Source organism: Diorhabda sublineata, chromosome 11 (genome assembly GCF_026230105.1).
Source record: "Diorhabda sublineata isolate icDioSubl1.1 chromosome 11, icDioSubl1.1, whole genome shotgun sequence".
NCBI lineage: Eukaryota > Metazoa > Arthropoda > Insecta > Coleoptera > Chrysomelidae > Diorhabda > Diorhabda sublineata.
Window position 1 is genome coordinate 14,710,666 of NC_079484.1, and position 23,554 is coordinate 14,734,219.

The window sequence follows — 23,554 nt, forward strand, 5'->3', positions numbered from 1 at the left end:
TTATTTTTGGACAAGTACCTATATCGAGCGAACATCTAATTTCATAATACTTTTTTCCCTTTGTATTACTATTTCCATACAACTTCTATATAACACACCTCGGACGGCTTCTACATACAAAACATCTCCATTCAATTTTCGCAATTCATCTTTTTCGACAAGTTCTTATATCCTACCGGCCAGACGCCAAACTTAACACGGTTTTATAGACACTAGCGCCCCCTGCCGGCCAGACGCCAAACTTTACACGGTTTTATAGACACTAGCGCCCTCTGCCGGCCAGACGCCAAACTTGACACGGTTTTATAGACACTAGCGCCCTCTGCCGGCCAAATGCCAAACTTAACACGGTTTTATAGACACTAGCGCCCTCTGCCGGTCAGACGCCAATCTTCACACGGTTTTATAGACACTAGCGCCCTCTGCCGGCCAGATGCCAAACTTGACACGGTTTTATAGACACGATTTTTTTTTTTTGTTATTATTACTATTTTATACAACTTTTACATGTTACACATCGAACAGTTTCTATTCTCATAAAACTTTAAAATAACCTAACCTAACCTAACCTAACCTAACCTAACATAACTTAACCTATCCTAACCTAACCTAACCTAACCTAACCTTTTTTTTAGTGTGTATGGGCAAATCTACATAATACCAATCAGAAAGTGTCTCAGATGTGCATCGCTTCACACAACCTAACCTAACATACATCTATCTCTTTATTTTTGGACAAGTAGCTATATCGAGCGGCAATCTAATTTCATGATACTTTTTTCTTTTTGTAATACTATTTTCATACAACTTTTATATAACTCACCTCGGACGGCTTCTACATACAGAACATCTCCATTCAATTTTCGCAATTCATCTTTTTCGACAAGTTCTTATATCCTACCGGCCAGAAGATAAACTTAACACGGTTTTATAGACACTAGCGCCCTCTGCCGGCCAAACGCCAAACTTAACACGGTTTTATAGACACTAGCGCCCTCTGCCGGCCAGACGCCAAACTTGACACGGTTTTATAGACACTAGCGCCCTCTGTCGGCCAAACGCTAAACTTAACACGGTTTAATATACACTAGCGCCCTCTGCCGGCCAGACGCCAAACTTAACACGGTTTTATAGACACTAGCGCCCCCTGCCGGCCAGACGCCAAACTTAACACGGTTTTATAGACACTAGCGCCCTCTGCCGGTCAGACGCCAAACTTGACACGATTTTATAGACACTAGCGCCCTCTGCCGGCCAAACGCCAAACTTTACACGGTTTTATAGACACTAGCGCCCTCTGCCCGCCAGACGCCAACCTTGACACGGTTTTATAGACACTAGCGCCCTCTGCCGGCCAAACGCCAAACTTAACACGGTTTTATATACACTAGCGCCCTCTGCCGGCCAGACGCCAAACTTGACACAGTTTTATAGACACGATTTTTTTTTTCGTTATTATTACTATTTCATACAACTTTTATATGTTACACCTCGAACAGTTTCTATTCTCATAAAACTTTAAACTAACCTAACCTAACCTAACCTAACCTAACCTATCCTAACCTAACCTAACCTAACCTATCCTATCCTAACCTAACCTAACCTAACCTAATCTATCCTAACCTAACCTAACCTAACCTATCCTATCCTAACGTAACCTAACCTAACCTAACCTAACCTAACCTTTTTTTTAGTGTGGATGGGCAAATCTACATAATACCAATCAGAAAGTGTCCCAGATGTGCATCGCTTCACACAACCTAACCTAACATACATCTATCTCTTTATTTTTGGACAAGTACCTATATCGAGCGGCAATCCAATTTCATGATACTTTTTTCTTTTTGTATTACTATTTTCATACAACTTTTATATAACTCACCTCGGACGGCTTCTACATACAGAACATCTCCATTCAATTTTCGCAATTCATCTTTTTCGACAAGTTCTTATATCCTACCGGCCAGAAGATAAACTAAACACGGTTTTATAGACACTAGCGCCCTCTGCCGGCCAAACGCCAAACTTAACACGGTTTAATTTACACTAGCGCCCTCTGCCGGCCAGATGCCAAACTTGACACGGTTTTATAGACACGATTTTTTTTTTCGTTATTATTACTATTTCATACAACTTTTATATGTTACACCTCGAACAGTTTCTATTCTCATAAAACTTTAAACTAACCTAACCTAACCTAACCTAACGTAACCTATCCTATCCTAACCTAACCTATCCAATCCTAACCTAACCTAACCTTTTTTTTTAGTGTGGATGGGCAAATCTTCATAATACCAATCAGAAAGTGTCCCAGATGTGCATCGCTTCACACAACCTAACCTAACATACATCTATCTCTTTATTTTCAGACAAGTACCTATATCGAGCGAACATCTAATTTCATAATACTTTTTTCCCTTTGTATTACTATTTTCATACAACTTTTATATGTTACACATCGAACGGCTTCTACATACAAAACACCCCCATTCAATTTTCACAATTGATCTTTTTCGACAATTTCATACATCGAGCGAACATCTAATTTCATAATACTTTGGTTTTCATAATTCTAACTATTTGCATACAACTTTCATATAACACACCTCGGACGGCTTCTACATACAAAACATCTCCATTCAATTTTCGCAATTCATCTTTTTCGACAAGTTCTTATATCCTACCGGCCAGAAGACAAACTAAACATGGTTTTATAGACACTAGCGCCCCCTGCCGGCCAGACGCCAAACTTTACACGGTTTTATAGACACTAGCGCCCTCTGCCGGCCAGACGCCAAACTTGACACGGTTTTATAGACACTAGCGCCCTCTGCCGGCCAAACGCCAAACTTAACACGGTTTTATAGACACTAGCGCCCTCTGCCGGCCAGGCGCCAAACTTAACACGGTTTTATAGACACTCGCGCCCTCTGCCGGTCAGATGCCAAACTTGACACGGTTTTATAGACACGATTTTTTTTTTCGTTATTATTACTATTTCATACAACTTTTATATGTTACACCTCGAACAGTTTCTATTCTCATAAAACTTTAAACTAACCTAACCTAACCTAACCTAACGTAACCTATCCTATCCTAACCTAACCTATCCAATCCTAACCTAACCTAACCTTTTTTTTAGTGTGGATGGGCAAATCTTCAAAATACCAATCAGAAAGTGTCCCAGATGTGCATCGCTTCACACAACCTAACCTAACATACATCTATCTCTTTATTTTTGGACAAGTACCTATATCGAGCGGCAATCTAATTTCATAATACTTTTTTCCCTTTGTATTACTATTTTCATACAACTTTTATATGTTACACCCCGAACGGCTTCTACATACAGAACACCCCCATTCAATTTTCACAATTGATCTTTTCAGACAATTTCATACATCGAGCGAACATCTAATTTCATAATACTTTGGTTTTCATAATTCTAACTATTTGCATACAACTTTCATATAACACACCTCGGACGGCTTCTACATACAAAACATCTCCATTCAATTTTCGCAATTCATCTTTTTCGACAAGTTCTTATATCCTACCGGCCAGAAGACAAACTAAACATGGTTTTATAGACACTAGCGCCCTCTGCCGGCCAGACGCCAAACTTAACACGGTTTTATAGACACTATCGCCCCCTGCCGGCCAGACGCCAAACTCAACACGGTTTTATAGACACTAGCGCCCTCTGCCGGCCAGACGCCAAACTTGACACAGTTTTATAGACAATAGCGCCCTCTGCCGGCCAGGCGTCAAACTTGACACGGTTTTATAGACACGATTTTTTTTTCGTTATTATTACTATTTCATACAACTTTTATATGTTACACCTCGAACAGTTTCTATTCCCATAAAACTTTAAACTAACCTAACCTAACCTAACCTAACCTAACCTAACCTAACCTATCCTAACCTAACCTAACCTAACCTGTCCTATCCTATCCTAACCTAACCTAACCTAACCTAACCTTTTTTCTAGTGTGGATGGGCAAATCTTCATAATACCAATCAGAAAGTGTCCCAGATGTGCATCGCTTCACACAACCTAACCTAACATACATCTATCTCTTTATTTTTGGACAAGTACCTATATCGAGCGGCAATCTAATTTCATAATACTTTTTTCTTTTTGTATTACTATTTTCAGACAACTTTTATATAACACACCTCGGACGGCTTCTACATACAGAACATCTCCATTCAATTTTCGCAATTCATCTTTTTCGACAAGTTCTTATATCCTACCGACCAGAAGACAAACTAAACATGGTTTTATAGACACTAGCGCCCTCTGCCGGCCAAACGCCAAACTTAACACGGTTTTATAGACACTAGCGCCCTCTGCCGGCCAGACACCAAACTTGACACGGTTTTATAGACACTAGCGCCCTCTGCCGGCCAAATGCCAAACTTAACACGGTTTTATAGACACTAGCGCTCTCTGCCGGTCAGACGCCAATCTTCACACGGTTTTATAGACACTAGCGCCCTCTGCCGGCCAGACGCCAAACTTAACACGGTTTTATAGACACTAGCGCCCTCTGCCTGCCAGACGCCAAACTTAACACGGTTTTATAGAAACTAGCGCCCTCTGCCGGCCAGACGCCAAACTTGACACGGTTTTATAGACACTAGCGCCCTCTGCCGGCCAAACGCCAAACTTAACACGGTTTTATAGACACTAGCGCCCTCTGCCGGCCAGACGCCAAACTTAACACGGTTTTATAGACACTTGCGCCCCTGGCCGGCCAGACGACAAACTTGACACGGTTTTATAGACACTAGCGCCCTCTGCCGGCCAAACGCCAAACTTTACACGGTTTTATAGACACTGGCGCCCTCTGCCCGCCAGACGCCAAACTTGACACGGTTTTATAGACACTAGCGCCCTCTGCCGGCCAAACGCCAAACTTAACACGGTTTTATATACACTAGCGCCCTCTGCCGGCCAGACGCCAAACTTGACACAGTTTTATAGACACGATTTTTTTTTCGTTATTATTACTATTTCATACAACTTTTATATGTTACACCTCGAACAGTTTCTATTCTCATAAAACTTTAAACTAACCTAACCTAACCTAACCTAACCTAACCTATCCTAACCTAACCTAACCTAACCTAACCTTTTTTTTAGTGTGAATGGGCAAATCTTCATAATACCAATCAGAAAGTGTCCCAGATGTGCATCGCTTCACACAACCTAACCTAACATACATCTATCTCTTTATTTTTAGACAAGTACCTATATCGAGCGAACATCTAATTTCATAATACTTTTTTCCTTTCGTATTACTATTTTCATACAACTTTTATATGTTACACATCGAACGGCTTCTACATACAAAACACCCCCATTCAATTTTCACAATTGATCTTTTTCGACAATTTCATACATCGAGCGAACATCTAATTTCATAATACTTTGGTTTTCATAATTCTAACTATTTGCATACAACTTTCATATAACACACCTCGGACGGCTTCTACATACAAAACATCTCCATTCAATTTTCGCAATTCATCTTTTTCGACAAGTTCTTATATCCTACCGGCCAGAAGACAAACTAAACATGGTTTTATAGACACTAGCGCCCCCTGCCGGCCAGACGCCAAACTTTACACGGTTTTATAGACACTAGCGCCCTCTGCCGGCCAGACGCCAAACTTGACACGGTTTTATAGACACTAGCGCCCTCTGCCGGCCAAACGCCAAACTTAACACGGTTTTATAGACACTAGCGCCCTCTGCCGGCCAGGCGCCAAACTTAACACGGTTTTATAGACACTAGCGCCCTCTGCCGGCCAGACGCCAAACTTAACACGGTTTTATAGACACTAGCGCCCCCTGCTGGCCAGACGCCAAACTTAACACGGTTTTATAGACACTAGCGCCCTCTGCCGGCCAGACGCCAAACTTGACACAGTTTTATAGACACGATTTTTTTTTTCGTTATTATTACTATTTCATACAACTTTTATATGTTACACCTCGAACAGTTTCTATTCTCATAAAACTTTAAACTAACCTAACCTAACCTAACCTAACCTAACCTATCCTAACCTAACCTAACCTAACCTATCCTATCCTAACGTAACCTAACCTAACCTAACCTAACCTAACCTTTTTTTTAGTGTGAATGGGCAAATCTTCATAATACCAATCAGAAAGTGTCCCAGATGTGCATCGCTTCACACAACCTAACCTAACATACATCTATCTCTTTATTTTTAGACAAGTACCTATATCGAGCGAACATCTAATTTCATAATACTTTTTTCCTTTCGTATTACTATTTTCATACAACTTTTATATGTTACACATCGAACGGCTTCTACATACAAAACACCCCCATTCAATTTTCACAATTGATCTTTTTCGACAATTTCATACATCGAGCGAACATCTAATTTCATAATACTTTGGTTTTCATAATTCTAACTATTTGCATACAACTTTCATATAACACACCTCGGACGGCTTCTACATACAAAACATCTCCATTCAATTTTCGCAATTCATCTTTTTCGACAAGTTCTTATATCCTACCGGCCAGAAGACAAACTAAACATGGTTTTATAGACACTAGCGCCCCCTGCCGGCCAGACGCCAAACTTTACACGGTTTTATAGACACTAGCGCCCTCTGCCGGCCAGACGCCAAACTTGACACGGTTTTATAGACACTAGCGCCCTCTGCCGGCCAAACGCCAAACTTAACACGGTTTTATAGACACTAGCGCCCTCTGCCGGCCAGGCGCCAAACTTAACACGGTTTTATAGACACTAGCGCCCTCTGCCGGCCAGACGCCAAACTTAACACGGTTTTATAGACACTAGCGCCCCCTGCTGGCCAGACGCCAAACTTAACACGGTTTTATAGACACTAGCGCCCTCTGCCGGCCAGACGCCAAACTTGACACAGTTTTATAGACACGATTTTTTTTTTCGTTATTATTACTATTCCATACAAATTTTATATGTTACACCTCGAACAGTTTCTATTCTTATAAATCTTTAAACTAACCTAACCTAACCTAACATAACCTAAACACCTAAACTATCCTAACCTAACCTAACCTAACCTGTTCTATCCTATCCCAACCTAACCTAACCTAACCTAACCTTTTTTTTAGTGTGGATGGGCAAATCTTCATAATACCAATCAGAAAGTGTCCCAGATGTTCATCGCTTCACACAACCTAACCTAACATACATCTATCTCTTTATTTTTGGACAAGTACCTATATCGAGCGGCAATCTAATTTCATAATACTTTTTTCCCTTTGTATTACTATTTTCATACAACTTTTATATGTTACACCCCGAACGGCTTCTACATACAGAACACCCCCATTCAATTTTCACAATTGATCTTTTCAGACAATTTCATACATCGAGCGAACATCTAATTTCATAATACTTTGGTTTTCATAATTCTAACTATTTGCATACAACTTTCATATGACACACCTCGGACGGCTTCTACATACAAAACATCTCCATTCAATTTTCGCAATTCATCTTTTTCGACAAGTTCTTATATCCTACCGGCCAGAAGACAAACTAAACATGGTTTTATAGACACTAGCGCCCTCTGCCGGCCAGACGCCAAACTTAACACGGTTTTATAGACACTATCGCCCCCTGCCGGCCAGACGCCAAACTCAACACGGTTTTATAGACACTAGCGCCCTCTGCCGGCCAGACGCCAAACTTGACACAGTTTTATAGACAATAGCGCCCTCTGCCGGCCAGACGCCAAACTTGACACAGTTTTATAGACACGATTTTTTTTTTCGTTATTATTACTATTTCATACAACTTTTATATGTTACACCTCGAACAGTTTCTATTCTCATAAAACTTTAAACTAACCTAACCTAACCTAACCTAACCTAACCTATCCTAACCTAACCTAACCTAACCTATCCTATCCTAACGTAACCTAACCTAACCTAACCTAACCTAACCTTTTTTTTAGTGTGAATGGGCAAATCTTCATAATACCAATCAGAAAGTGTCCCAGATGTGCATCGCTTCACACAACCTAACCTAACATACATCTATCTCTTTATTTTTAGACAAGTACCTATATCGAGCGAACATCTAATTTCATAATACTTTTTTCCTTTCGTATTACTATTTTCATACAACTTTTATATGTTACACATCGAACGGCTTCTACATACAAAACACCCCCATTCAATTTTCACAATTGATCTTTTTCGACAATTTCATACATCGAGCGAACATCTAATTTCATAATACTTTGGTTTTCATAATTCTAACTATTTGCATACAACTTTCATATAACACACCTCGGACGGCTTCTACATACAAAACATCTCCATTCAATTTTCGCAATTCATCTTTTTCGACAAGTTCTTATATCCTACCGGCCAGAAGACAAACTAAACATGGTTTTATAGACACTAGCGCCCCCTGCCGGCCAGACGCCAAACTTTACACGGTTTTATAGACACTAGCGCCCTCTGCCGGCCAGACGCCAAACTTGACACGGTTTTATAGACACTAGCGCCCTCTGCCGGCCAAACGCCAAACTTAACACGGTTTTATAGACACTAGCGCCCTCTGCCGGCCAGGCGCCAAACTTAACACGGTTTTATAGACACTAGCGCCCTCTGCCGGCCAGACGCCAAACTTAACACGGTTTTATAGACACTAGCGCCCCCTGCTGGCCAGACGCCAAACTTAACACGGTTTTATAGACACTAGCGCCCTCTGCCGGCCAGACGCCAAACTTGACACAGTTTTATAGACACGATTTTTTTTTTCGTTATTATTACTATTCCATACAAATTTTATATGTTACACCTCGAACAGTTTCTATTCTTATAAATCTTTAAACTAACCTAACCTAACCTAACATAACCTAAACACCTAAACTATCCTAACCTAACCTAACCTAACCTGTTCTATCCTATCCCAACCTAACCTAACCTAACCTAACCTTTTTTTTAGTGTGGATGGGCAAATCTTCATAATACCAATCAGAAAGTGTCCCAGATGTTCATCGCTTCACACAACCTAACCTAACATACATCTATCTCTTTATTTTTGGACAAGTACCTATATCGAGCGGCAATCTAATTTCATAATACTTTTTTCCCTTTGTATTACTATTTTCATACAACTTTTATATGTTACACCCCGAACGGCTTCTACATACAGAACACCCCCATTCAATTTTCACAATTGATCTTTTCAGACAATTTCATACATCGAGCGAACATCTAATTTCATAATACTTTGGTTTTCATAATTCTAACTATTTGCATACAACTTTCATATGACACACCTCGGACGGCTTCTACATACAAAACATCTCCATTCAATTTTCGCAATTCATCTTTTTCGACAAGTTCTTATATCCTACCGGCCAGAAGACAAACTAAACATGGTTTTATAGACACTAGCGCCCTCTGCCGGCCAGACGCCAAACTTAACACGGTTTTATAGACACTATCGCCCCCTGCCGGCCAGACGCCAAACTCAACACGGTTTTATAGACACTAGCGCCCTCTGCCGGCCAGACGCCAAACTTGACACAGTTTTATAGACAATAGCGCCCTCTGCCGGCCAGACGCCAAACTTGACACAGTTTTATAGACACGATTTTTTTTTTCGTTATTATTACTATTTCATACAACTTTTATATGTTACACCTCGAACAGTTTCTATTCTCATAAAACTTTAAACTAACCTAACCTAACCTAACCTAACCTAACCTATCCTAACCTAACCTAACCTAACCTATCCTATCCTAACGTAACCTAACCTAACCTAACCTAACCTTTTTTTTAGTGTGAATGGGCAAATCTTCATAATAGCAATCAGAAAGTGTCCCAGATGTGCATCGCTTCACACAACCTAACCTAACATACATCTATCTCTTTATTTTTGGACAAGTACCTATATCGAGCGAACATCTAATTTCATAATACTTTTTTCCCTTTGTATTACTATTTCCATACAACTTCTATATAACCCACCTCGGACGGCTTCTACATACAAAACATCTCCATTCAATTTTCGCAATTCATCTTTTTCGACAAGTTCTTATATCCTACCGGCCAGACGCCAAACTTAACACGGTTTTATAGACACTAGCGCCCCCTGCCGGCCAGACGCCAAACTTTACACGGTTTTATAGACACTAGCGCCCTCTGCCGGCCAGACGCCAAACTTGACACGGTTTTATAGACACTAGCGCCCTCTGCTGGCCAAATGCCAAACTTAACACGGTTTTATAGACACTAGCGCCCTCTGCCGGTCAGACGCCAATCTTCACACGGTTTTATAGACACTAGCGCCCTCTGCCGGCCAGATGCCAAACTTGACACGGTTTTATAGACACGATTTTTTTTTTGTTATTATTACTATTTTATACAACTTTTACATGTTACACCTCGAACAGTTTCTATTCTCATAAAACTTTAAAATAACCTAACCTAACCTAACCTAACCTAACCTAACCTAACTTAACCTATCCTAACCTAACCTAACCTAACCTAACCTTTTTTTTAGTGTGTATGGGCAAATCTACATAATACCAATCAGAAAGTGTCTCAGATGTGCATCGCTTCACACAACCTAACCTAACATACATCTATCTCTTTATTTTTGGACAAGTAGCTATATCGAGCGGCAATCTAATTTCATGATACTTTTTTCTTTTTGTAATACTATTTTCATACAACTTTTATATAACTCACCTCGGACGGCTTCTACATACAGAACATCTCCATTCAATTTTCGCAATTCATCTTTTTCGACAAGTTCTTATATCCTACCGGCCAGAAGATAAACTTAACACGGTTTTATAGACACTAGCGCCCTCTGCCGGCCAAACGCCAAACTTAACACGGTTTTATAGACACTAGCGCCCTCTGCCGGCCAGACGCCAAACTTGACACGGTTTTATAGACACTAGCGCCCTCTGTCGGCCAAACGCTAAACTTAACACGGTTTAATATACACTAGCGCCCTCTGCCGGCCAGACGCCAAACTTAACACGGTTTTATAGACACTAGCGCCCCCTGCCGGCCAGACGCCAAACTTAACACGGTTTTATAGACACTAGCGCCCTCTGCCGGTCAGACGCCAAACTTGACACGATTTTATAGACACTAGCGCCCTCTGCCGGCCAAACGCCAAACTTTACACGGTTTTATAGACACTAGCGCCCTCTGCCCGCCAGACGCCAACCTTGACACGGTTTTATAGACACTAGCGCCCTCTGCCGGCCAAACGCCAAACTTAACACGGTTTTATATACACTAGCGCCCTCTGCCGGCCAGACGCCAAACTTGACACAGTTTTATAGACACGATTTTTTTTTTCGTTATTATTACTATTTCATACAACTTTTATATGTTACACCTCGAACAGTTTCTATTCTCATAAAACTTTAAACTAACCTAACCTAACCTAACCTAACCTAACCTATCCTAACCTAACCTAACCTAACCTATCCTATCCTAACCTAACCTAACCTAACCTAACCTATCCTAACCTAACCTAACCTAACCTATCCTATCCTAACGTAACCTAACCTAACCTAACCTAACCTAACCTTTTTTTTAGTGTGAATGGGCAAATCTTCATAATACCAATCAGAAAGTGTCCCAGATGTGCATCGCTTCACACAACCTAACCTAACATACATCTATCTCTTTATTTTTGGACAAATACCTATATCGAGCGAACATCTAATTTCATAATACTTTTTCCCTTTGTATTACTATTTCCATACAACTTCTATATAACACACCTCGGACGGCTTCTACATACAAAACATCTCCATTCAATTTTCGCAATTCATCTTTTTCGACAAGTTCTTATATCCTACCGGCCAGACGCCAAACTTAACACGGTTTCATAGACACTAGCGCCCCCTGCCGGCCAGACGCCAAACTTTACACGGTTTTATAGACACTAGCGCCCTCTGCCGGCCAGACGCCAAACTTGACACGGTTTTATAGACACTAGCGCCCTCTGCTGGCCAAATGCCAAACTTAACACGGTTTTATAGACACTAGCGCCCTCTGCCGGTCAGACGCCAATCTTCACACGGTTTTATAGACACTAGCGCCCTCTGCCGGCCAGATGCCAAACTTGACACGGTTTCATAGACACGATTTTTTTTTTTTGTTATTATTATTATTTCATACAACTTTCATATGTTACACCTCGAACAGTTTCTATTTTCATAAAACTTTAAAATAACCTAACCTAACCTAACCTAACCTAACCTAACCTAACTTAACCTATCCTAACCTAACCTATCCTAACCTAACCTTTTTTTTAGTGTGGATGGGCAAATCTACATAATACCAATCAGAAAGTGTCCCAGATGTGCATCGCTTCACACAACCTAACCTAACATACATCTATCTCTTTATTTTTGGACAAGTACCTATATCGAGCGGCAATCTAATTTCATGATACTTTTTTCTTTTTGTATTACTATTTTCATACAACTTTTATATAACTCACCTCGGACGGCTTCTACATACAGAACATCTCCATTCAATTTTCGCAATTCATCTTTTTCGACAAGTTCTTATATCCTACCGGCCAGAAGATAAACTAAACACGGTTTTATAGACACTAGCGCCCTCTGCCGGCCAAACGCCAAACTTAACACGGTTTAATTTACACTAGCGCCCTCTGCCGGCCAGATGCCAAACTTGACACGGTTTTATAGACACGATTTTTTTTTTCGTTATTATTACTATTTCATACAACTTTTATATGTTACACCTCGAACAGTTTCTATTCTCATAAAACTTTAAACTAACCTAACCTAACCTAACCTAACGTAACCTATCCTATCCTAACCTAACCTATCCAATCCTAACCTAACCTAACCTTTTTTTTTAGTGTGGATGGGCAAATCTTCATAATACCAATCAGAAAGTGTCCCAGATGTGCATCGCTTCACACAACCTAACCTAACATACATCTATCTCTTTATTTTCAGACAAGTACCTATATCGAGCGAACATCTAATTTCATAATACTTTTTTCCCTTTGTATTACTATTTTCATACAACTTTTATATGTTACACATCGAACGGCTTCTACATACAAAACACCCCCATTCAATTTTCACAATTGATCTTTTTCGACAATTTCATACATCGAGCGAACATCTAATTTCATAATACTTTGGTTTTCATAATTCTAACTATTTGCATACAACTTTCATATAACACACCTCGGACGGCTTCTACATACAAAACATCTCCATTCAATTTTCGCAATTCATCTTTTTCGACAAGTTCTTATATCCTACCGGCCAGAAGACAAACTAAACATGGTTTTATAGACACTAGCGCCCCCTGCCGGCCAGACGCCAAACTTTACACGGTTTTATAGACACTAGCGCCCTCTGCCGGCCAGACGCCAAACTTGACACGGTTTTATAGACACTAGCGCCCTCTGCCGGCCAAACGCCAAACTTAACACGGTTTTATAGACACTAGCGCCCTCTGCCGGCCAGGCGCCAAACTTAACACGGTTTTATAGACACTCGCGCCCTCTGCCGGTCAGATGCCAAACTTGACACGGTTTTATAGACACGATTTTTTTTTTCGTTATTATTACTATTTCATACAACTTTTATATGTTACACCTCGAACAGTTTCTATTCTCATAAAACTTTAAACTAACCTAACCTAACCTAACCTAACGTAACCTATCCTATCCTAACCTAACCTATCCAATCCTAACCTAACCTAACCTTTTTTTTAGTGTGGATGGGCAAATCTTCAAAATACCAATCAGAAAGTGTCCCAGATGTGCATCGCTTCACACAACCTAACCTAACATACATCTATCTCTTTATTTTTGGACAAGTACCTATATCGAGCGGCAATCTAATTTCATAATACTTTTTTCCCTTTGTATTACTATTTTCATACAACTTTTATATGTTACACCCCGAACGGCTTCTACATACAGAACACCCCCATTCAATTTTCACAATTGATCTTTTCAGACAATTTCATACATCGAGCGAACATCTAATTTCATAATACTTTGGTTTTCATAATTCTAACTATTTGCATAAAACTTTCATATAACACACCTCGGACGGCTTCTACATACAAAACATCTCCATTCAATTTTCGCAATTCATCTTTTTCGACAAGTTCTTATATCCTACCGGCCAGAAGACAAACTAAACATGGTTTTATAGACACTAGCGCCCTCTGCCGGCCAGACGCCAAACTTAACACGGTTTTATAGACACTATCGCCCCCTGCCGGCCAGACGCCAAACTCAACACGGTTTTATAGACACTAGCGCCCTCTGCCGGCCAGACGCCAAACTTGACACAGTTTTATAGACAATAGCGCCCTCTGCCGGCCAGGCGTCAAACTTGACACGGTTTTATAGACACGATTTTTTTTTCGTTATTATTACTATTTCATACAACTTTTATATGTTACACCTCGAACAGTTTCTATTCCCATAAAACTTTAAACTAACCTAACCTAACCTAACCTAACCTAACCTAACCTAACCTAACCTATCCTAACCTAACCTAACCTAACCTGTCCTATCCTATCCTAACCTAACCTAACCTAACCTAACCTTTTTTTTAGTGTGGATGGGCAAATCTTCATAATACCAATCAGAAAGTGTCCCAGATGTGCATCGCTTCACACAACCTAACCTAACATACATCTATCTCTTTATTTTTGGACAAGTACCTATATCGAGCGGCAATCTAATTTCATAATACTTTTTTCTTTTTGTATTACTATTTTCAGACAACTTTTATATAACACACCTCGGACGGCTTCTACATACAGAACATCTCCATTCAATTTTCGCAATTCATCTTTTTCGACAAGTTCTTATATCCTACCGACCAGAAGACAAACTAAACATGGTTTTATAGACACTAGCGCCCTCTGCCGGCCAAACGCCAAACTTAACACGGTTTTATAGACACTAGCGCCCTCTGCCGGCCAGACACCAAACTTGACACGGTTTTATAGACACTAGCGCCCTCTGCCGGCCAAATGCCAAACTTAACACGGTTTTATAGACACTAGCGCTCTCTGCCGGTCAGACGCCAATCTTCACACGGTTTTATAGACACTAGCGCCCTCTGCCGGCCAGACGCCAAACTTAACACGGTTTTATAGACACTAGCGCCCTCTGCCTGCCAGACGCCAAACTTAACACGGTTTTATAGAAACTAGCGCCCTCTGCCGGCCAGACGCCAAACTTGACACGGTTTTATAGACACTAGCGCCCTCTGCCGGCCAAACGCCAAACTTAACACGGTTTTATAGACACTAGCGCCCTCTGCCGGCCAGACGCCAAACTTAACACGGTTTTATAGACACTTGCGCCCCCTGCCGGCCAAACGCCAAACTTAACACGGTTTTATATACACTAGCGCCCTATGCCGGCCAGACGCCAAACTTGACACAGTTTTATAGACACGATTTTTTTTTTCGTTATTATTACTATTTCATACAACTTTTATATGTTACACCTCGAACAGTTTCTATTCTCATAAAACTTTAAACTAACCTAACCTAACCTAACCTAACCTAACCTATCCTAACCTAACCTAACCTAACCTATCCTATCCTAACGTAACCTAACCTAACCTAACCTAACCTAACCTTTTTTTTAGTGTGAATGGGCAAATCTTCATAATACCAAAGAAAGTGTCCCAGATGTGCATCGCTTCACACAACCTAACCTAACATACATCTATCTCTTTATTTTTAGACAAGTACCTATATCGAGCGAACATCTAATTTCATAATACTTTTTTCCTTTCGTATTACTATTTTCATACAACTTTTATATGTTACACATCGAACGGCTTCTACATACAAAACACCCCCATTCAATTTTCACAATTGATCTTTTTCGACAATTTCATACATCGAGCGAACATCTAATTTCATAATACTTTGGTTTTCATAATTCTAACTATTTGCATACAACTTTCATATAACACACCTCGGACGGCTTCTACATACAAAACATCTCCATTCAATTTTCGCAATTCATCTTTTTCGACAAGTTCTTATATCCTACCGGCCAGAAGACAAACTAAACATGGTTTTATAGACACTAGCGCCCCCTGCCGGCCAGACGCCAAACTTTACACGGTTTTATAGACACTAGCGCCCTCTGCCGGCCAGACGCCAAACTTGACACGGTTTTATAGACACTAGCGCCCTCTGCCGGCCAAACGCCAAACTTGACACGGTTTTATAGACACTAGCGCCCTCTGCCGGCCAGACGCCAAACTTAACACGGTTTTATAGACACTAGCGCCCTCTGCCGGCCAGACGCCAAACTTAACACGGTTTTATAGACACTAGCGCCCTCTGCCGGTCAGACGCCAATCTTCACACGGTTTTATAGACACTAGCGCCCTCTGCCGGCCAGATGCCAAACTTGACACGGTTTCATAGACACGATTTTTTTTTTTTGTTATTATTATTATTTCATACAACTTTCATATGTTACACCTCGAACAGTTTCTATTTTCATAAAACTTTAAAATAACCTAACCTAACCTAACCTAACCTAACCTAACCTAACTTAACCTATCCTAACCTAACCTATCCTAACCTAACCTTTTTTTTAGTGTGGATGGGCAAATCTACATAATACCAATCAGAAAGTGTCCCAGATGTGCATCGCTTCACACAACCTAACCTAACATACATCTATCTCTTTATTTTTGGACAAGTACCTATATCGAGCGGCAATCTAATTTCATGATACTTTTTTCTTTTTGTATTACTATTTTCATACAACTTTTATATAACTCACCTCGGACGGCTTCTACATACAGAACATCTCCATTCAATTTTCGCAATTCATCTTTTTCGACAAGTTCTTATATCCTACCGGCCAGAAGATAAACTAAACACGGTTTTATAGACACTAGCGCCCTCTGCCGGCCAAACGCCAAACTTAACACGGTTTAATTTACACTAGCGCCCTCTGCCGGCCAGATGCCAAACTTGACACGGTTTTATAGACACGATTTTTTTTTTCGTTATTATTACTATTTCATACAACTTTTATATGTTACACCTCGAACAGTTTCTATTCTCATAAAACTTTAAACTAACCTAACCTAACCTAACCTAACGTAACCTATCCTATCCTAACCTAACCTATCCAATCCTAACCTAACCTAACCTTTTTTTTTAGTGTGGATGGGCAAATCTTCATAATACCAATCAGAAAGTGTCCCAGATGTGCATCGCTTCACACAACCTAACCTAACATACATCTATCTCTTTATTTTCAGACAAGTACCTATATCGAGCGAACATCTAATTTCATAATACTTTTTTCCCTTTGTATTACTATTTTCATACAACTTTTATATGTTACACATCGAACGGCTTCTACATACAAAACACCCCCATTCAATTTTCACAATTGATCTTTTTCGACAATTTCATACATCGAGCGAACATCTAATTTCATAATACTTTGGTTTTCATAATTCTAACTATTTGCATACAACTTTCATATAACACACCTCGGACGGCTTCTACATACAAAACATCTCCATTCAATTTTCGCAATTCATCTTTTTCGACAAGTTCTTATATCCTACCGGCCAGAAGACAAACTAAACATGGTTTTATAGACACTAGCGCCCCCTGCCGGCCAGACGCCAAACTTTACACGGTTTTATAGACACTAGCGCCCTCTGCCGGCCAGACGCCAAACTTGACACGGTTTTATAGACACTAGCGCCCTCTGCCGGCCAAACGCCAAACTTAACACGGTTTTATAGACACTAGCGCCCTCTGCCGGCCAGGCGCCAAACTTAACACGGTTTTATAGACACTCGCGCCCTCTGCCGGTCAGATGCCAAACTTGACACGGTTTTATAGACACGATTTTTTTTTTCGTTATTATTACTATTTCATACAACTTTTATATGTTACACCTCGAACAGTTTCTATTCTCATAAAACTTTAAACTAACCTAACCTAACCTAACCTAACGTAACCTATCCTATCCTAACCTAACCTATCCAATCCTAACCTAACCTAACCTTTTTTTTAGTGTGGATGGGCAAATCTTCAAAATACCAATCAGAAAGTGTCCCAGATGTGCATCGCTTCACACAACCTAACCTAACATACATCTATCTCTTTATTTTTGGACAAGTACCTATATCGAGCGGCAATCTAATTTCATAATACTTTTTTCCCTTTGTATTACTATTTTCATACAACTTTTATATGTTACACCCCGAACGGCTTCTACATACAGAACACCCCCATTCAATTTTCACAATTGATCTTTTCAGACAATTTCATACATCGAGCGAACATCTAATTTCATAATACTTTGGTTTTCATAATTCTAACTATTTGCATAAAACTTTCATATAACACACCTCGGACGGCTTCTACATACAAAACATCTCCATTCAATTTTCGCAATTCATCTTTTTCGACAAGTTCTTATATCCTACCGGCCAGAAGACAAACTAAACATGGTTTTATAGACACTAGCGCCCTCTGCCGGCCAGACGCCAAACTTAACACGGTTTTATAGACACTATCGCCCCCTGCCGGCCAGACGCCAAACTCAACACGGTTTTATAGACACTAGCGCCCTCTGCCGGCCAGACGCCAAACTTGACACAGTTTTATAGACAATAGCGCCCTCTGCCGGCCAGGCGTCAAACTTGACACGGTTTTATAGACACGATTTTTTTTTCGTTATTATTACTATTTCATACAACTTTTATATGTTACACCTCGAACAGTTTCTATTCCCATAAAACTTTAAACTAACCTAACCTAACCTAACCTAACCTAACCTAACCTAACCTAACCTATCCTAACCTAACCTAACCTAACCTGTCCTATCCTATCCTAACCTAACCTAACCTAACCTAACCTTTTTTTTAGTGTGGATGGGCAAATCTTCATAATACCAATCAGAAAGTGTCCCAGATGTGCATCGCTTCACACAACCTAACCTAACATACATCTATCTCTTTATTTTTGGACAAGTACCTATATCGAGCGGCAATCTAATTTCATAATACTTTTTTCTTTTTGTATTACTATTTTCAGACAACTTTTATATAACACACCTCGGACGGCTTCTACATACAGAACATCTCCATTCAATTTTCGCAATTCATCTTTTTCGACAAGTTCTTATATCCTACCGGCCAGAAGACAAACTAAACATGGTTTTATAGACACTAGCGCCCTCTGCCGGCCAAACGCCAAACTTAACACGGTTTTATAGACACTAGCGCCCTCTGCCGGCCAGACACCAAACTTGACACGGTTTTATAGACACTAGCGCCCTCTGCCGGCCAAATGCCAAACTTAACACGGTTTTATAGACACTAGCGCTCTCTGCCGGTCAGACGCCAATCTTCACACGGTTTTATAGACACTAGCGCCCTCTGCCGGCCAGACGCCAAACTTAACACGGTTTTATAGACACTAGCGCCCTCTGCCTGCCAGACGCCAAACTTAACACGGTTTTATAGAAACTAGCGCCCTCTGCCGGCCAGACGCCAAACTTGACACGGTTTTATAGACACTAGCGCCCTCTGCCGGCCAAACGCCAAACTTAACACGGTTTTATAGACACTAGCGCCCTCTGCCGGCCAGACGCCAAACTTAACACGGTTTTATAGACACTTGCGCCCCCTGCCGGCCAAACGCCAAACTTAACACGGTTTTATATACACTAGCGCCCTATGCCGGCCAGACGCCAAACTTGACACAGTTTTATAGACACGATTTTTTTTTTCGTTATTATTACTATTTCATACAACTTTTATATGTTACACCTCGAACAGTTTCTATTCTCATAAAACTTTAAACTAACCTAACCTAACCTAACCTAACCTAACCTATCCTAACCTAACCTAACCTAACCTATCCTATCCTAACGTAACCTAACCTAACCTAACCTAACCTAACCTTTTTTTTAGTGTGAATGGGCAAATCTTCATAATACCAAAGAAAGTGTCCCAGATGTGCATCGCTTCACACAACCTAACCTAACATACATCTATCTCTTTATTTTTAGACAAGTACCTATATCGAGCGAACATCTAATTTCATAATACTTTTTTCCTTTCGTATTACTATTTTCATACAACTTTTATATGTTACACATCGAACGGCTTCTACATACAAAACACCCCCATTCAATTTTCACAATTGATCTTTTTCGACAATTTCATACATCGAGCGAACATCTAATTTCATAATACTTTGGTTTTCATAATTCTAACTATTTGCATACAACTTTCATATAACACACCTCGGACGGCTTCTACATACAAAACATCTCCATTCAATTTTCGCAATTCATCTTTTTCGACAAGTTCTTATATCCTACCGGCCAGAAGACAAACTAAACATGGTTTTATAGACACTAGCGCCCCCTGCCGGCCAGACGCCAAACTTTACACGGTTTTATAGACACTAGCGCCCTCTGCCGGCCAGACGCCAAACTTGACACGGTTTTATAGACACTAGCGCCCTCTGCCGGCCAGGCGCCAAACTTGACACGGTTTTATAGACACTAGCGCCCTCTGCCGGCCAGGCGCCAAACTTAACACGGTTTTATAGACACTAGCGCCCTCTGCCGGCCAGACGCCAAACTTAACACGGTTTTATAGACACTAGCGCCCCCTGCTGGCCAGACGCCAAACTTAACACGGTTTTATAGACACTAGCGCCCTCTGCCGGCCAGACGCCAAACTTGACACAGTTTTATAGACACGATTTTTTTTTTCGTTATTATTACTATTCCATACAAATTTTATATGTTACACCTCGAACAGTTTCTATTCTTATAAATCTTTAAACTAACCTAACCTAACCTAACATAACCTAAACTAACCTAAACTATCCTAACCTAACCTAACCTAACCTGTTCTATCCTATCCCAACCTAACCTAACCTAACCTAACCTTTTTTTTTAGTGAGGATGGGCAAATCTTCATAATACCAATCAGAAAGTGTCCCAGATGTGCATCGCTTCACACAACCTAACCTAACATACATCTATCTCTTTATTTTTGGACAAGTACCTATATCGAGCGGCAATCTAATTTCATAATACTTTTTTCCCTTTGTATTACTATTTTCATACAACTTTTATATGTTACACCCCGAACGGCTTCTACATACAGAACACCCCCATTCAATTTTCACAATTGATCTTTTCAGACAATTTCATACATCGAGCGAACATCTAATTTCATAATACTTTGGTTTTCATAATTCTAACTATTTGCATACAACTTTCATATGACACACCTCGGACGGCTTCTACATACAAAACATCTCCATTCAATTTTCGCAATTCATCTTTTTCGACAAGTTCTTATATCCTACCGGCAAGAAGACAAACTAAACATGGTTTTATAGACACTAGCGCCCTCTGCCGGCCAGACGCCAAACTTAACACGGTTTTATAGACACTATCGCCCCCTGCCGGCCAGACGCCAAACTCAACACGGTTTTATAGACACTAGCGCCCTCTGCCGGCCAGACGCCAAACTTGACACAGTTTTATAGACAATAGCGCCCTCTGCCGGCCAGGCGCCAAACTTGACACGGTTTTATAGACACGATTTTTTTTTCGTTTTTATTACTATTTCATACAACTTTTATATGTTACACCTCGAACAGTTTCTATTCCCATAAAACTTTAAACTAACCTAACCTAACCTAACCTAACCTAACCTAACCTAACCTATCCTAACCTAACCTAACCTAACCTGTCCTATCCTTTCCTAACCTAACCTAACCTAACCTAACCTAACGTTTTTTTTAGTGTGGATGGGCAAATCTTCATAATACCAATCAGAAAGTGTCCCAGATGTGCATCGCTTCACACAACCTAACCTAACATACATCTATCTCTTTATTTTTGGACAAGTACCTATATCGAGCGGCAATCTAATTTCATAATACTTTTTTCTTTTTGTATTACTATTTTCAGACAACTTTTATATAACACACCTCGGACGGCTTCTACATACAAAACATCTCCATTCAATTTTCGCAATTCATCTTTTTCGACAAGTTATTATATCCTACCGGCCAGAAGGCAAAGTAAACACGGTTTTATAGACACTAGCGCCCTCTGCCGGCCAGACGCAGAACTTAACACGGTTTTATAGACACTGGCGCCCCCTGCCGGCCAGACGCCAAACTTAACACGGTTTTATAGACACTAGCGCCCTCTGCCAGCCAGGCGCCAAACTAAACACGGTTTTATAGACACTAGCGCCCTCTGCCGGCCAGACACCAAACTTAACACGGTTTTATAGACACTAGCGCCCCCTGCCGGCCAGACGCCAAACTTTACACGGTTTTATAGACACTAGCGCCCTCTGCCGGCCAGACGCCAAACTTGACACGGTTTTATAGACACTAGCGCCCTCTGCCGGCCAAACGCCAAACTTAACACGTTTTCATAGACACTAGCGCCCTCTGCCGGCCAGACGCCAAACTTGACACGGTTTTATAGACACTAGCGCCCCCTGCCGGCCAGATGCCAAACTTGACACGGTTTTATAGACACGATTTTTTTTTTCGTTATTATTACAATTTCATACAACTTTTATATGTTACACCTCGAACAGTTTCTATTCTCATAAAACTTGAAACTAACTTAATCTAACCTAACCTAACCTAACCTATCCTAACCTAACCTAACCTAACCTATCCTATCCTAACCTAACCTAACCTTTTTTTCCAGTGTGGATGGACAAATCTTCATAATACCAATCAGAAAGTGTCCCAGATGTGCATCGTTTCACACAACCTAACCTAACATACATCTATCTCTTTAGTTTTGGACAAGTACCTATATCGAGTGGCAATCTAATTTCATAATACTTTTTTCCCTTTGTATTACTATTTTCATACAACTTTTATATGTTACACCTCGAACGGCTTCTACATACAGAACACCCCCATTCAATTTTCACAATTGATCTTTTTCGACAATTTCATACATCGAGCGAACATCTAATTTCATAATACTTTGGTTTTCATAATTCTAACTATTTGCATACAACTTTCATATAACACACCTCGGACGGCTTCTACATACAAATCATCTCCATTCAATTTTCGCAGTTCATCTTTTTCGACAAGTTCTTATATCCTACCGGCCAGAAGACAAACTAAACATGGTTTTATAGACACTAGCGCCCTCTGCCGGCCAAACGCCAAACTAATCACGGTTTTATAGACACTAGCGCCCTCTGACGGCCAGACTCCAAACTTAACACGGTTTTATAGACACTATCGCCCCCTGCCGGCCAGACGCCAAACTTAACACGGTTTCATAGACACTAGCGCCCTCTGCCGGCCAGACGCCAAACTTGACACGTTTTTATAGACACTAGCGCCCTCTGCCGGCCAAACGCCAAACTTAACACGGTTTTATAGACACTAGCGCCCTCTGCCGGCCAGACGCCAAACTTAAC